This window comes from Myotis lucifugus, unplaced genomic scaffold, assembly GCF_000147115.1.
Source record: "Myotis lucifugus unplaced genomic scaffold, Myoluc2.0 scaffold_7, whole genome shotgun sequence".
In the NCBI taxonomy this organism is placed as follows: Eukaryota; Metazoa; Chordata; class Mammalia; order Chiroptera; family Vespertilionidae; genus Myotis; species Myotis lucifugus.
Window position 1 is genome coordinate 2985430 of NW_005871055.1, and position 15047 is coordinate 3000476.

A 15047-nucleotide genomic window follows, 5' to 3' on the forward strand; every position below is an offset into this window, starting at 1 on the left:
TCAGTTCAGACGTAATAATCCCTCCACTTGATCATTTAATAAATACCGTAGCATGGCCCTTGAGAATCTGGAAAGTGGGAAAGTGTATAGAAAGACTAGAAGGTGCGCCATTATTCCTCCATATTATGAATTTAACACTTTTAAAAATAACAGACTGCTTCTTTTTTTTTCTGATGTGGTTTAGATCACCACTTCATTAATACTTAAGAGGATGGTGTTGCAAACTTCACAGTAGAAATACATCATTAGGGAAAGTCTTTGGTCAGGGCCTTTGAAAGCTTGTGTGAAACATTACTATCCATTATCACAGGCAGCAGTTGGTTTACTGTTGCAGTACTAAAAGAACAAAATCATTGACTCAAGAAATAAGTGTATTAATATATTCATATAAGGAATGACAAGTATAAATTTCTGAATATTGTTCCTCTGAAATGGAATTAAAATTGGAAACTTGTACTGTCTTTGGCCCTGTCTTTGAACTTTTATTTGTTTAATGGAAATGTTAGGGCGATTTAGGCCAGTGTGTTTAGGAACATCATAGACTAGTTTGACTTTGGGTTTAAGGCATTCATCTGTTCTTCAGGCTTAAGAAAATAGAAGGAACTGCTGACCGTCCACAGATTTAAATGTTATCTACTTCTATTTCAACCAAATAGAATTAGGATAAAAATTTCGATTTAGAATGTGGGCTGCAAAGTAGTTTAGGATTATTCCACCACCATTTTAAGTGGTTTTCCTGATTCCAGCCTTGCTTCCCTCTAATCCTCTCTCCACAGCTAAAGTGAACTATTTATTTCTTTAACAGAGAAATATTTTTGGGACTGTGAATTAAAAAAGTAAAAGATAATAATAGCCTTTCATATTCCCATCATGTGGAGTTAGACGCATGAACATCTTGTCATGCTTGCTTTCTTTTTTTATTTGCTTGCACTGAAATCACTGTATCGCTTTTGCAAAAATAAATGATACCAGCAATTGTAAAGAATCAAAATAAAAGCAGTAAAGTACTGTGTCAATAAGGTTTCAATGCAGGAAATAAAACATTCTAGGCATTTTAGGCAGAAAGGGTTTTAATTCAGGAAATTGGGTCCTTAAAAAATCCCTGAGAGGTTGGGGGAGTAAAGACCAAAGGCACCACCACTGGACTGTAAGTGTTAAGGTGCCACTTGGGTCAGGAGGTGCTGCTGTTACTGAAAGCGCCTCAGCTGCTGCTGCTACTGCTGCCACCACAGTTGTCTCACACCTACAAATACTTTCACAAAGGGCTCATGGGTATTTTTTTTAGTTCTTTTAGGTTTGAGAATATCTGACTGTTGTCTTTTTAGGTGAATAATTTGACTGAATATAATCTTGAGTCCCATTGTCCTTCCCTCCAAATTTTGTTCAATCGTCGTCTTCTTACTTTTATATTTGGGAAAAATCTGAGAATGGCTTGATTTCCCCACACTGCTTTTTCTGTCTGGATGCCTAAATAATTGTTTCTTTATACTTGAAGTTAAATAATGGCTTAATTCTCACTATACTCAAATAGGAAATTTAAACTTCTATTTAACAGTGTTATTTAGATTTTTTAAATCCTCACCTATTGGTGCTCTTTTTCTTTATGCTTTTTGACATAGTGCATTCTATACAATAACTGGTGTTTCTCAGACAAAATGTGAGACTATTGGAAAAGCTTTTCAGTCCAAGTTTACAGTGTATCTTATGAGACGCCCAGCCTCCTACCATACAGGCAGATGGGCACTCGAATGAGATGAGCTTCTGTCCTCCAGGACAGAAGGCTGGAGTATGTGACCTCTGAGTTCCCGTCCAGCTCAGATGTTTCTTTATTAATATCTTTGTGACTTCCAGTATCAGCCCATCTAATTAGGCAGTATTTTGGTGAAATTCTTTGGTAATTATGTTTGATGTAATAAAAATGAATGAACTAGTTCAGTTTTTGATAATCTTTTAAAAACTAATTTCTGAATCAACTTATCTTTCAGAAACCTTCCTCTAAGAGTTTTAGATTCTGGGAAGACTACTAAATAGAATCGTTTATGACTTTTTTTTCATGCCCTGCATTTTTTTTTTTTAAGTCTGAAAGCTCCAGATTTCTGAGCATTTTCCATTGTCTACCCATTTTTTAAAAAAATTCTCACCTGAGGATATGTTTATTGATGAATGAGAGAGAGAGAGAGAGAGAGAGAGAGAGAGAGAGAGAGAGATCGGTTGCCTCCCGTATGTGCCCTGACCAGGGATTGAACCAACAACCTAGGTATGTGCCTGGACCAGGAATTGAATCTGCAACCTTTTGGTGTATGGGATGACACTCCAACTAACTGAGCTACCCAGCCAGGGTATTAAGCCTACCTGTTTTAATTATTTAAGATTTTTCCCTTAGAAAATTTTATTCACAAGTTATTTGTCTGAATTTTATATATGTGGCTTCATGTAAGATTTTTTTTCTGGGAAACAAAGGGGCTTTCTTGAATTTAACAGTTTAGAATCATGAATTTAGTTCATATCCCTTTACAGGTGAGGAAAGTAAGAATCCAAGAAGTAGCTAAGAATTAGGTATAGCCTGTATTTCAAAGAGTTTAACTCCTAATATACACACTTCTGCAGCCACACAGTGGGAAACTAAAGCTCAGATCACTCTTCAAAATATACCATGTATATATGCATATCTAAAAATGCTAGGGATAAATTTTTCTTTGAATAGTGACTATGGTGTTTGCCAAATGGATTTTCTAATTTCATCATTCTTCCTCTACAGGGTGGGGCAAAAATAGGTTTACATTGGTTTATATGGGAAAATAATACAATAATTAATAAGTAAGAATACAAGAATAAATTCTGTGTTTCACATACTCACAACTGTAAGCCTACTTTTGCCCCACCCTGTATTTATTAGTTGCCATTCTACTAAGGAAATGCTTTTTTTCCTCTCCACTTATTTATGTATATTTTTATTGATTTTAGAGAGAGGAAGGTGTTGGAGAGAGGAGAGAAATAGAAACATCATTTGGTTGCCTTCTGCACATGCCCCAACCTGGGGTCGAACCCACAACCTGGGTATGTGCCCCGACTGGGAATTGAACCCTCCACCTTTTGATGTATGGGACGACCCTCCAACCAGTTGAGCCACACAGGTTAGGGCTTTCCATTTATTTTTAACTTTATTTTTGTGTGTATCAGCGTGGACTCATGACTTCCTGTTTTACGCAATGGGTTGTATGCCATTACTGTTATTTATGTCCAAACCTAAATTATCTTAGATTACCCAGAAGGTGCCTTTTTAAGCTAGTTTCTGTGTTCTTCTGATATGTCCCCATCATTCTTAAGCACTATACTTTCTGGCATAATGAAATATCCCAGGTTCATTTCTTTCTTCTTCTTTTTTTTAAGTATATTTTTATTGATTTCAGAGAGGAAGGGAGAGGGAGAGATAGAAACATCAGTGATAAGAGAGTATCATTGATTGGCGGCCTTCTGTACTCCCCACACTGGGATCAAGCCCCCAACCCGGGCATATGCCCTGACCTGGAATCAAACTGTGACCTCCTGGTTCATAGGTTGATGCTCAACCACTGAGCCACGCCAGCCTGGCTCCCAGGTTCATTTCATCTTGTTCTTTCCTTTCTCATGCCTTGAAATAAGCCCTTAGATTACCCAGAAGGTGCCTTTTTAAGCTAGTTTCTGTGTTCTTCTGATATGTCCCCATCATTCTTAAGCACTATACTTTCTGGCATAATGAAATATCCCAGGTTCAAGGCGTCCTAGTTCCTTCAAATGGAGAAGAAACCAAGATCTGAATGTTATGTGTGCTCATTGCTACTGCAGTGACACTGTTCCCAGCCTCCCTCAGTGGCCAGAACTACATATATATTCACATCTATATTTCTGTTTTTATTCATATTGAAAACAGTGATTTCACATGGATACCCTTGACTTCAATCCAATACTACAGGTTTGTTTAACTTTTCTCCCTTCTCAGACAGTGAGAAACCTGGTTCCTATTATTCTCAATCTATTTACTTATCAAGTCAGATCCCTTTGTAGGTAACTGGTCTTTAGATGCCTCTATCCTTTCTTCCCCAATGGTTGTTGTCCTCACCTCATTCAGGCTCCAACACCTCATGCTGGCTGGGCTTCACACATCCTTCTCCTTGCTCTGCTTACACTCTGATGCTCCGCACAAGGCTGGGTGGAGACAGACCGTCACTACCCTGCCTGATCACCTGCTTCATTACCCTACGCTTGTCTGCCTTGCTCAGCCCCACCTAATCAGCTTTTGGACTGAGTTATTAAAGAAGGAAAGAAAAGCATTTAGATTTTTACTAGAGGCCCGGTGCATGAAATTCGTGCACTCAGGGTACCTCAGCTTGGCCTGCACCCTCTCGCAGTCCGGGAGCCCTCAGGGGATGTTCGACTGATGGCAGTTGAAAGGAGCGGGCCTAAGCTGGCAGTCAGACATCCTTAACGCTGCTGTGGAGGTGGGAGAGGCTCCCGCCACCGCCCCTGCGCTCACCAGCCATGAGCCTGGCTTCCAGATGGGTTGTGTTCCCCCTGTGGGGACACACTGACCACCAGGGGGCAGCTCCTGTGTTGAGTGTGTGCCCCCTGGTGGTCAGTGCACGTCATAGTGACCAGTCGTTACGCCATTCGGACTATTTGCATATTAGCCTTTTATTATGTAGAATTAGTAGCAATAATAGCACAAGTTAAGCTACTTTTTAAAATATTTTTCTAGACTTTCCAACTATATTTTTAATGACCTGCCCTATGTTCTTAGGATTTTCATATTCCTTAATATTTTTCTTGTTTTGTTTGCTTTACTATCTCAAATTATGCCCAGCCATCAATTTCTATTTTATTACTATACATTACCCCCCCACCCAATGTTAATACATTTCCAAGGCAGAGAACCAGTTTTTCAAACTTTATGGTACAGTGCTTTTATCTGATGACATGAAATATTGTATCTCAGTGTTTGTCCTGTAGTAGAATTAATGAATGTAAAATAATGCTAGAGTGTTCCAAGGAGTCACATTTCAAATCATTTCACCAGGTTCTAGAATGCTGTCTGTTTAATTTGTTAAGAGAAGGACACTCCATGTTGCTATTTCTCAGACGGGGTTAGGTGTCCCTGCTATGGAATCAATAGAACTCTGTAGTCCTCTTCTCTTTACACTTACAAATTGTATTTTCTGTTGATTTATATTTGTTTTGCTACTAGAGCCCCCAGACTTTGTTTAAGTTTCCCTGGGGACCAGCAGAGAGCTTTGTTAAAATACTTTTGAAATGAACTGAAGAGTGTGAAAATGAGCATCAGTTCTCGGTCTTTGGGATAAGGGCCAGTTGATAGGGTTTATGCTAGAGGCTCTGCCCAGACTCTCTTCCTAATTTTGGTCTAGAGAAAAGCCTAGAAACTTCAGCTTTAACTAGAGTAATATTAGTAATTTACCTGAAATCATGTAGTACGTTAGGGCTCTGGCCCTATAAAAAACATAGCTGTTAGGATCATAGAAATTTAGAAAAATAAATTAATTTAAATAAGTGTGTTTAAAGATGGCACTCTTAGTAAATATGCTGTCAGTTGTCAGTATTTAACAATGAGAAGCTTATAAAAGGAAAAAAGAGATTTGGGTTTTTGCTTCAAGGAACTTGCATCTTAAATGGGGTAGGGGGTGGAATCTTGGAAGGAGTGGTGAAACCTAGCAGTATATGAAATTGGGGGGGGCGGGTCACTGAAACTCTGTTCCATTTGTGAAATATGTCAGGCCATTCTCTTTCTATTTTTTAAAAAAATCTTTATTGTTGAACATCCTCTTTCTATTTTATTCAGCTGTGAGATTCAAATGGTGGAGAAAGAGTTATACAAATGCAAGGTTGGGTTGTTTTACCATGGGGAGTGCGGGCAGTTCCAGGTGCATCCCAATTCACAGCATCATCTCACCGGGTGCTGTCTGGCAGGGGTGCCCTGTGGGAGGGGCATGGAAGTGGGTGCTGCCAGGCCCAGGGACTCCCCCAAGGTGGAGAAGTGTGTTAATCCATCCGGCCTGGAGCCACCAGAGGTAGGGATGGGCCCTGGCCCTCTCCCTTATAGGCTCCTGTGGGGTGTCTATGGCTCTCTGAGCAACTAGTTGTGAATCCATGGCTGGCCCACAAACCCACCTCCTTGGTATGACAGCAGATTAAGGTGAAGCCAATATAGAAACTGGTAACCAAATTTTAATCACAATTTTTTTCATAGTGATAGAAGTTACCCATATTTATATAAATATTTAATATAAAGCACAACATAGACACTTATACATATGTGTACTTTATATGTTTATAAATGTTGGCACCATAAAATGGTTTAACGAAAAAATTTTAATTGTTTATTCACGGGTAGCTCTTAGAAGTTCTTTGCTGTTCATCTTATTGCTGTCCAAACAGAAATAGTACAATCTGTTCTTTTTTCCTTTGCTACCACATCCTAGGAAATGATCCCATCTGCTGTTCAGTGTTGTATATAAGAGTGCTTGTGTGTTTTTAGCTTAGGTGTAAATATTTAAAACTACCAGGATTTTTTCAGGAAGTTATTCACAATAGCCTCATTCATCTAAAAGAATTTTACTATTTTAAAAAATTGACACCAAGGTTAACTTTATATAAACATAATAAGATACAGTTACCTTAAAATGTATGTTAAGCTTTAGGAAAGTACAGCATTGCCTATGTTCTTTTCATTCTGAACAAATATTAATCTAGTTATATTTGATACAACCAATATATTCTTAGAATATAATTTTATACTTAACAATATCCTGTGTAGGCTGTAGAAGGATAGTTAATGGTTAGATGTTTCCCCTCCCAGACTGGTAGTTTAAACATGCAGATTTCTGTTTCCTGCAATATAACTATAATAATTTGGGTTGACAGAGTTCTGACAAAATGACAAGGACTTTGTAAGTATCTGAGTTCTGAATGTAATGGAGGAGTACAGCAAGTTTGGGAAACAGATATTGGGGGTCATATTCTGCTTTATTAACCCGGTGAGTGTTTTCATAATGCTTGTTTTTTGTTAGTGTAAAGTAATACTTAATCCCATTAATGGATATTGTGTATCCACCCTAGATTTCTGTTTTTGCTCATGGTGCTTTATGTTGCTATTTTTAATCCCTACTTTTAAACCTAGCATTCATCCATTTGACTGGTCCATTTTACGGATCGGACATATGATGCAAAATTAGAAAAATGCAGATTTAGATTATATTAATATAAAATGATATGATAAAAATTTTAGATGAGTCATGCTGGATCATTAACTGAATAAAAGCTGTGGAATACTGACCAACACTACATTTATAGGGCATATGGAACTTCTGAGAATACAATATTTATAAATCACAATGTTATATTTCATATTTGTAAAATGTATTTGAACAAAATAGTTTCAAGGATCCCCTTTCTATCACCCCATCCCCAAATAATGGCCATTCTGCTTCCATAAATTGCCTGGGATAGCCATGGCTCCATGGAATACACTTTGAGATACATTGATAAACGGGGAAAAGTACGGAAATTGTGATTTGGAGTCTGTGGCAATCAGTAGTTTGAAAGCTCTGACAGTTCTCAAAATAGAAATAATGAGCTGCTATGAAGCAGCAGATATACATCTTGATATGTTAAAAGAAATGGTTTAAGATGGAAGTTTAGTAGCAGAGACAGTCCTTTATGAGGATGGAATGGATTGTTTTTGGGGAAAAGTGTAAAGTAGAATCAAGATTTTCAAAGAAAACAAAACAATGCCAGGATTTAAGACCCTGACATATAGTCCTATGTTTTTTTTCTTTTTTTAGACTTGTGTAGGCAACAGAGTTTTAAAATTGAAACTGGCTTTCTAAATTGAAGGGTCGCAGGTTAGCTTCCTGATCAAGAGTATGTACCTGGGTTGCAGGTTGGATCCCCGGCCTTGATCAGGGCTCATGCGGAGGCAACCAATTGATGTGTTTCTCTCACATTGATGTCTCTCTAACATCAATGTTTCTCTCTCTCTCCTCGGGTGGGGATTAACAAAAAATAATGGCTTTTTAAAAATTATTTCAATTATTTCATAATTTTAGGTATATTTAAAGTTTGTAGTCTGATTTATGTCTTTCCTCTGTGAATTGTGACACTTAAGAAGTACCTTCCCAAATGCATTTACTGCATAGTGATGTGTATGTGTGAGGTCTATATTTTTAGCTCACATCTTAGACTTTAAGTTTCTTGTAAGAGGAGTAAGGACAGGCACCTTTCATGTACCTTTTTATCAACATTAGTGCCTAAAACATTGTCTTAGATATAATCAGATATTCATTCATTAATGAATGAATAAGTGGGCAAATCTCCCTTGCCATTTCTCTTTCTTTGTGGTTTCCACAATATTTAAATATAAGGATAGGCCTGACAACTACAATAATTTTATTGTTATACAGTCAATCAGAAAATTGTTGTTTTACTTTTTTATGTTTTTAGCCACTGAGGAAAAAGTTACTCTAATATGTATTCTTCCAACTACATTTTCCTCAAGGGAACCTTAGTTATAGTATGTTCCTTTAAAATTGATTTGATGCAAATAGATGTTTGAAGAAATGAAAAAAAAATCAATAGCAAGTGTTAATGTAAAAAAAACCATTGAAACCTGTAAAGAATTTTTGTGAGTTTATTTGAGCCAAACTGTGGACATATGCCGGGAAGCAGAACCTCAACGAATTGAGATAATGCTCCGGAGAATGGTGGGTTACATCTGTATTTATAGATTGCAATCAAAGGAAGGGACATAGGTGTGTTACATGGAATTCATTGGTGATAGATTAAGGAGGTGGGATAAAACAAAGCGGAGGAAACCCCTGGGATTGGATAAAAAGTAAAATGATGGACACATACTTAGGTGGGTGCAGGAACAATTAACATGATGAATTTGTGGTATCGGTCCTGGCGCCCAGCACATTAGGTTGTGCCCCAGCGAGTCCAGAAAAAGGGAAGTTACATGTTACCCTAACACTTCAAGGGTATGTTATCATAGATGCAAAAAGACACATAGACTCAGTTAAGGTAAAGGTTGACCTTGTCAGTGAAGATACCAGGCTAGGAGGTGACTACCCACCATAACTGCTTTTAGTTCAAGTTCAATTTTAGACCATCCTTTGTGGTTACTTTAGGTCTCTGAATTTGCAAGACTGCCATGCAGGCCTCCCCTGAGCTTATCAGGTCAGCATGTGGCCCCTTTCGTCCACACAAGAAAACAGCTCACTTTGGCCATGATGAAGTAACAGAGTCTTCCTGACTTAAACAACTATACTAAGCAATGGTTTTCAAACAATAGACAGCACATGACAGGGTTACTTAGAGAAGGGGAGGGCATGTGTGGAAACAATGGTGTGAGCACTATGATTGCACCAACTTACTGCCTAAAAGTTTTTAGGTCATATGCTAGCTTAGTTGAAGAAGCAGGGTTCAGAGTTTGAGGGAGTATTAGGATTTGGGGGGGGGGTGAATATTAGAGAGGTGGGAACTGTATAGATAGAAAGCTGTAGAGATATGCTGGGTCCCCTTGAGTCTTTAGCCAAGAACTAATTTGTACATGCACAAGATAAAATTTTCTGAAGAAAAAAACATCAGAAAGGAGTAGGCAGAACAATTCTCATAGCTCATACATAGCTGGAAGTGGCCATTTTCTCACTGTAGAGAGTAGAAAGACCTTATAATACACAGTTCATCAGGTAGAATCCCCAGAAGGGAATTACCTCAGTAGTGAGGACTAATTAGCCCTAGACTAAAGACTGCTCTGGACATGCTATAATGAAGATTATAGGTAAGCATCAAATTAATTTAACTGTATGTCACTAGAAAGCTGAATAATGTTTAAATGAATACAAAAATTCCAGACCCCAGCAACATAAAATTCATAATCTCCAACATCTAATAAGAAATTACCAGGTACATAAAAGCAGGAAAATACCACCTATAAACAGGAGAAAAGTAGAATAAAAACTGAATTGCAAATGAAAGAGATAATAAAATTGGCCATAAGGGTCATTTAAAACAACTACAGTAGGACAGTGTATACAGCTTATACAGTGCCCAGCTCAGATTACTGGGAGGCTGAGCCATTGGACCCTACAAGACACCTATTACACAAGGCCACTCTACTAATTCCAGGAAACATAGCAGCTCTACCCAATACATAGAAACAAACACAGGGAAGCAGCCAAAATGCGGAGACAAAGAAACATGTCACAAATGAAACAACAGGAGAAATCTCCAGAAAAAAAAACCCCACTAAATGAAATGGAAGCAAGCAAATATCAGATACAGAGTTTAAAACAATGGTTATAAGGATGCTTAAGAAACTTAATGAGCATAACCAATAGACACAGACATTAGGGGGGCAAGGGCATGTGCTGAGGGTGGGGGTGGCTGGGGAGAAGTCAATGGGGGAAAAAGGAGACATGTAATACTATAGGTAATACTTTAAACAATAAAGAATTTAAAAAAAACTTAATGAGAACTTCAAGCAACTTAGTGAAAACTTGAAGGATCTTAGTGAGATCATCAACAATATAAAAAGGACCAGTCAGAAATGAAGGATACATTACAGAAATGAAGAATAATTTACAGGGAATCAACAGTAGAGTAGAGGCTGCCGAGAATCAATGCAGTGATTTGGATATGAGGAAGCAAAAAACACCCAATCAGAATAGCAAAAAGAAAAAAGAACCCAATAATGTGAAGATAGTATAAGGAGTCTTTGGGACAACTTTAAGCATACCAACATTTCCATTATGGGGGTGCCAGAAGGAGAAAAGAGGAGGCAAGAAATTGAAAAACTATTTGAAAAAATAATGACAGAACACTTCCCTTACCTGGTGAAAGAAATAGATATACAAGTCCAGGAAGTGCAGAGAATTCCAAACAAGTTTGATCCAAAGAAGTCTACAGCAAGACATCATAATTAAAATGCCAAAGGTTAATGATAAAGAGAGAATCTTAAAAGCATAAAGAGAAAGCAATTAGCTATCTACAAGGGAGCACCCATAAGACTGTCAGCTGATTTCTTAATGGAAAAATGGAAACTTTGCAGGTAGAAGGAAGAGGCAAAAAATATTCAAAGTGATGAAAAACAAGGACCTACAACCAAGATTACCCAGAAAAGCTATCATTTAGAATTGACGGTCAGATATAGAGCTTCCCAGACAAGAAAAAGCAAAAAGAGTTCATCACCACCAAACCAATACTACATGAAATATTAAAGGGTCTTCTTTAAGAAGAAGGAAAAAAAGGACGAAAAATATGAACAATAAATACAAATCTATCAACAATTGAATCTAAAAATGAAAATGAACAAGCAGAACAGAAATAGACTCATAAATACAGAGAATGTTTTGACAATTGCCAGATGGGAGGAGGTTGGAGGGATGGGTGAAAAAGGTAGAGGCATTTAGAAGTACAAATTAGTAGTTATAGTGTAGTCATGGGGTGTAAAGTACAGCATAGGGAATATAGTCAATCTAATCTAATATTATATTTCAACTGTAATTGAAAAATAAAAAAAGATTAAAAAACAACAAAATATGTATAGATGCTATGTTTTTGTAAAATAATTTTTAAACTAAATATTAACATAACTTAAAAATTATATTTTTATACTTAATCAAAATTATCTTCAACTTTTAGAACAAATAAAAATCCAGTTTGAATTTATTTTTTAGCCATTTTAAATAAGTGAAAATACTTTATACTTGATTTACCCTGAGGTCTTTTTTACAGTTTCTTCTTCATGAAAAACAAATTCAAAAGTGTATTCCAGCACTTAGGAATATACTTGTATTCCTGAAACATAGCTGGTACTCAATGTGTCTTTGTTAAATGAATGAACATTAAGTATTTAGTAGAATAATAAACTTTTTCTGAACACAATAAGTTACACAATATCTTTGTGTGCTTTAGAAAAAGCTTTTTGAAATCATGTGACTAACTTAAAGGAAATGGAAAAAATGTTATCTCTAAATATAAAAGAAGTATTTAAAAAAAATTCAGAGCAGTCATTAAAGATTTCATAAACATACATACACTTTATTTGCAAACATAGTATGGAAAAAGATGAACATTTTCAGAAGGAAGTTCCATGTATATTGCTGAATTAACACAGAGGGTGGGGCAAAAGTAGGTTTATAAGTTGTATGAAAAATAACATAATCTACACTAATAAAAGAGAAACATGCAAATTGGTGTCACTCTGCTATGCCCACCAGCCAATCAGAGCGACTATGCAAATTAACACTTGGAGTACGGGAAACGAGTTAAGTCGGCTCGTGTGAATTGCACGTACTCCGCGGGAGCCGTCTTTAACTCGGTTCATATAGATTTGCGGTGGAGTGCGGGAAACGTGTAAACTCGGGCCGATTGTAACTGCGTATTACCAAATATTTGTTTGTAATCCACCCTTTTGGTGGATGGAACAAAACCAAAAGACAGAGCCATCTTATATTTTGGCGGGAAATTCACCCGCACTCCAAGTGTTAACCCAACAAAGATAGCGGTTAATTTGCATATGTAGGCACAGAGTGAAGACTGGAGATGCCAAGCCTTGCTGCGGCCGGAGGGGAGAAGCCTAGCCCTTGACCTTGGCTTCTCCACTGCGGCTGGACCAAAGGCCTGGGTCCCGGGTGCCAGCAGGCAGGGGAAAGAAGGCCTATTGCGCGAATTGCGAATCTTCGTGCAACGGGCTTTTAGTAATTAATAAATAATAATACAAGAATAAACTGGGTACTCACAACTGTAAACCTGCTTTTGACCTACCCTGAATATCCATAAAGCAAAACACCCATTTTAAGTGCTTAATATCCATTTAATAGAATTTTATAGGAAAAATCTGAGCAATCCAGGTTCAGTAAATTAAGATCACCTTACTCAATTGTTTTTCTTGTATTGAGCAAAAACTTGAGGACTATTACATTCTTTTATAATCTCTATCTTCCCATATTTTCCATTTGTGGTTCGTGATGTTGCAAAATGTTATAAAATTGCATATATGTGTGTGTGTGTGTGTGTGTGTGTGTGTGTGTGATCTTTGTTTGCTCTTTGCCTTAGACAGTGTGGAATAGTGGGAAGATAGTGGGCTTGTTTTGAATTCTGTCACTTATTATTGGGCAAGTCCCTTAAGTTTTCAGAGCTTCATTTTTCTCATTTATAAAATAGGCTAATAATGTCTAGTCCATATTGTGACCAATAAAGTAAGGGATAAGAGCATAGGCAAGTACCTAAGACACATAGTAGGACATTAGTCAATTTCTTCCATCATAATTTACAAACTAATGATTTATGGCGAAAAAGCACTAGAGTTGAAATTTTAGTTCCTCCAGTTATCAATTGTTTGACCTTCAACAATTCACTCCTCTGAACTGAGAGATAATCCTGCCTCATAAAAAATAATAACTACCTCATAAAGTTTAGGAATTAAAGGTAAATGCTGAAAGCATTCAGTGAACTTCAATTATTATAAATTATTTAAAAGTAGTTATATACACAAAAATCAACTCAAAATGGATTTAAAAACGTGAATGTGAAACCTGAAGCCATAAAACTCCTAGAAGAAAACATACGCAATAAGCTCCTTGACATTGGCCTTGGCTATAATTTTTTTGGATTTGAAACCAAAAGCAAAGGCAATGAAAGCAAAAATAAACAAGTAGGACTATATCAAACTAATCAGCTTCTGCTCAGCAAAGGAAACCATCAACAAAATGAAAAAGCAGTCTACTAAATGGGGGAAAATATTTGCAAGTTATATATCTGTTAAGGGGTTAATATCTAAAATATATAAAGAACTCATACAAATCAATAGGAAACCCCTACAAATTCGATTAAAGAATGGGCAGAGGAACCTAATAGACAATTTTCCAAATAATACCTAAAGATAGCCAACAGGTACATGAATGGGTGCTGAACATCAGTAATCATCAGATAAATGCCTTAATGAGATATCACCTCACACTTGTTATAATGGCTATTGTCAACAAGTCAAGAGATAACAAGTGTTGGTGATGATGTAGAGAAATTAGAATCCTTGTTCACTGATGGTAAAAATGGATGGGAGGTAGCCACCATGGAAAACAATGTAGTTGTTCCTCCAAAAATTAAAAATAGAATTACCATATGATCTAATAATTCCATTTTTTGGTACATACTCAAAAGAATTGAAAGCAGGGTCTAAAAAAGATATTTGTACACCCATGTTTGTAGCAGTATTATTCACAATAGCCAAATGGTGGGACCATTTTAAATGTCAGTCAATGGATGAATGGATAAACAAAATGTGGTATATATATGAATATTATTTAGCCATAATATGGAAGGAAATTCTGACACACGTTACAACATGGCTAAACCTTGATGACATTATGTTAATTGAAATAAGCCAGTCACAAAAGCAAAAATTGTATGATTCTACTTATGTGAGGTATCTAAACTAAAGTCATAGAAACAGAAAGTGGACTGACTGGGGGTTACTGGGATTTGGGGGTAGAAGAGAATGAGGACTTTTGTTCAATGGATATAGTTTGTTTTGCAAGAAGAAAGTTCTGGAGATTAGTTGCACAACACTGTGAGTGTAATTAATATTACTGAATTACATACTTAAAAATGATTAAGATGGTAAATTTTGTGTTATATGTATTTTACCACATTTTTTTTAAAAAGCTTACAGAAACTATATAAAGGTGATTGTTAAAATAGTGCTCAGAAAAAATTTATCTGATTTAGTTATACTTCTAGATATTAAGCAGCTTTAAGAAGCAGAGTTTGACTCAAAATTTGTAGTACAATATTTATCTTTAAATATATATTTTTTCCAGTCATAAATTGAGTTGAGTTTGGGGAAATAAAATTTAGTATGGGTCTGTGAAAGTGCCACAAAGTTCACAGAGATTTGTCCTAGTATTATTGTAATAATGCTGTGTTCAAATTTTCTTCTTCATAAAGGGTTTATATTTTTCCTTCCTGTTTTTCACAGACTGAGATCTGTGTAATGA